This window comes from Macrotis lagotis, chromosome X (genome assembly GCF_037893015.1).
Source record: "Macrotis lagotis isolate mMagLag1 chromosome X, bilby.v1.9.chrom.fasta, whole genome shotgun sequence".
Taxonomy (NCBI): Eukaryota; Metazoa; Chordata; class Mammalia; order Peramelemorphia; family Peramelidae; genus Macrotis; species Macrotis lagotis.
Genome location: NC_133666.1, coordinates 233,314,176 through 233,317,335, shown reverse-complemented (window position 1 = coordinate 233,317,335; position 3,160 = coordinate 233,314,176). Strand labels below are relative to the sequence as shown.

General features: G+C 35.9%; 1 pseudogene; it reads right to left on the bottom strand.

The window, feature by feature from the left end:
* Positions 1-345: 345 nt before the first annotated feature.
* Positions 346-1,732, bottom strand: LOC141499755 (uncharacterized; annotated as a pseudogene).
* Between the last annotated feature and the right edge of the window lie 1,428 nt (positions 1,733-3,160).

The window sequence follows — 3,160 nt, the reverse complement described above, 5'->3', positions numbered from 1 at the left end:
TTAAATATATTTTCCAAGCTTGTTTTATGATATAGGTTTTCTATGTTTCTAACCCATAAATTAACTCTCCTGAATCTATTTTTCAGGTCATTTGTTATTCCTAAAAATTACTTTATTTTATTCTTCAACTTTTTCAGCCTTTTGATATTGTTTTTTTAATTGTATCAGAATTACTTTATTATAATCTAAAAGTTAAATTAATTGCTGAAGGAAATGACTTTTTCTATGCAAGATCATAGAGAAATGTACTGAACACAATTGATGTCTGGCAATTTTGTTTTTTTTTCAATGTATATCATAGTTCTAACAATGTACAGTAAAAAGACTTTCCACATTGATTATATTTTTAAGGTTTTTCCCCAGTGTGAATTCTCTGATGTGCAGTAAGACTGATTTTCCATGCAAAAACCTTTCCACATTGATGACATTCATAAGGTTTTCCCCAGTGTGAACTCTCTGATGTGCAGTAAGACTGATCTTCCATGTAAAAACCTTCCCACATTGATTACATTCATAAGGCTTCTCTCCAGTGTGAATTCTCTGATGTAAAGTAAGACTGATCTTCCATATAAAAGCCTTTCCACATTGATTACATTCATAAGGCTTCTCACCAGTGTGTATTCTCTGATGTGCAGTTAGATAGGCACTCTTAGTAAAAGTCTTTTTACAGTCATTACATTCATAAAGTTTCTCTTCAGTATGGATTTTCTGATGTGCACTAAGATTGTTGCATCGAGTAAAACCCTTTCCACATTGATTACATTCATAAGGTTTCTTTCCAGTGTGGATGCTCTGATGTGCAGTTAGATAGGCCCTCTTAAGAAAAGACTTTTTACAGTGATTACATTCATAGGGTTTCTCTCCAATGTGGATTCTCTGATGTACATTAAGATGGTTCCTCTGAATAAAAGCCTTTCCACACTGATTACATTCATAAGGTTTCTCCCCAGTGTGGATTCTCTGATGTACAGTAAGAAGGTCCCTTCAAACAAAAGCCTTTCCACAGTGATTACAATCATAAGGTTTCTCTCCAGTGTGGATTCTCTGATGTGTAGTAAAATGGAACCGCTGAGTAAAAGCCTTTCCACAGTGATTACATTCATAAAGTTTCTCTCCGATGTGAATTCTCTGATGTTCAGTAAGATTGATCTTCCATGTAAAAGCCTTCCCACATTGATTACATTCATAAGGTTTTTCTCCAGTATGGACTTTATGATTATTAATAAGATTGTAAATAAGTGGAAAAGTCTTTCTACAGGGATTGTATTCATAAGGATTCTCTCTATTTTGGATTCTGTCAAGTGTAGTAAAGAATTCTCTCCAGGTGAAGTCACAGGGATGGTCATTTACAAATCTTTGCTTGAGGGTTTCTTCCACAGGAAGATTTAGCTTTCCAGTAGTCTCCTTAATGTCAAGTTTTATCTCTTCTTCTGAACAACAGTCTCTCAGGCCTTTTTGTTCCAGTATCCATGGAGCCTCAAAATAAGAGATCACATCTTGTTTGGTAACTGGAAATCCCACAGAGACCAGTTTCTGGGCATTCTCCAACATGACCTCCTTGTATAACTGCTTCTGAGCTTGGTCCAAAAGGCTCCACTCCTCCAGGGTGAAATCCACAGCCACATCCTTGAATGTAACCAATACCTTGGCAGTGTCCTTTCCATGGAGGTACACGTTGATAATGAGACTGACACTCATTTTGTCAGGGTTAGCTCAGTATTTGGTCAGTTCAGGCACCCCCACAGCCGCCCAGCGGGGCCCCATTCCTCCCGGGGGTCCGTTGGGGGCGCTAAGAGGGAGTGGCCTGCTGGGTGGGGCCCATTTGATATTGTTTGATGGAATCTTGGTGTCTAATAGATTAATTAATTTCTATTTGTCCAATTGTAATTTTTAGGGCTTTATTTTCTTCAGTTAGCTTTTGCATTTCCTTTTCTAGTTGGTCAATTGTACAATTTTGTTGAGTTGCATTCCTTTTCCAGTAGGTAAATTTATGTTTTAGATGAATTGTCTTTCTTTTCTAGTTGGTCACTTTTGTTTTTTGAAGCATTATATTCTTTTTCCTATTAGTTATTTTTATTTTTAAGGAAACTTTATTCTTTGGTCAATTTTTCATAATATTGCTCCATGACCCATTTTTTTCTCCCCATTTTCTTCTTTCTCTCTTTGTTTTTTAAATACTTTTTTTACAAACTTTTCCATGAGATTTTGGTTTTGAGATCAATTTATAGACTCCTTTCATACTTCCCATGTAGGGAAATTTTCACTGCTTTCTTTTTCTGAGATGCCATTTTTAACATCTTTATCTACATAGTAATTTTCTATGGTTAGCCCTTGCTGGTCAAGATGTTATCTATGCAAACCAGGTAGTTGCCTATGCAGAGATTTGTTCCCAATCCAGTTATTTCTTTTATCCCAGTTTTCCCAGTGTTCAGAATTTCTAGGACTGGGACCTGGCCCACAACGTGGTTAAAAGTCTCCTGCTAGGTTTCCTGCTCTGCAGCCTAGGTGGGTTTTACTTTTCCCTTTTCCCCCAAAGATGTAGACTTTCACTGAATATCCTCCATAATATATGCAGTTGAAAGCTTGTTTTGATCTTTTTTAGTTTTCTTGGAATCTGTTGGAGAGGAATCTGTCTGTGTAGAGGCTTCATTTTTGGCTGTGTTTGGAAAAACTCCAGGAGAATACTAGCTTCATGTTGCCCTCTTGGCTTTGCCCTACAAGTCCCATCAGGAAGGGTCTAATCAACCATGTCATACTTCATTTATCTTGGTTTTATAAATTTTGACACTTCAGTGATAATTCTGAAAATCATACCTAGAAGGATTGACAAGATAAAGGATATTGAATTCAAATAATTTGACACATTTTAAACAAAAATCAGTTATTTAAGATATAATGAACCAAGATATAGATCTAAGTATGTTGTTTCCTAGTATAAAATTTTCTAGAGACTCTCTGTTGTCCACAAGATAAGTCTTGCACAGAAGTCCATGATTTTGTCTATTTTTCCACCTGTCAATTATTTCTAATCATTCTCTATCATACATTTTAATAATGATCCAAACTTGAATACCTGTCCATTACTGCCTTCTTGCACTTGTATACAAAAATTTTCTATGCCTGAGCACACCCTTGTCACTCATCTCTTTGTGAAATCTTT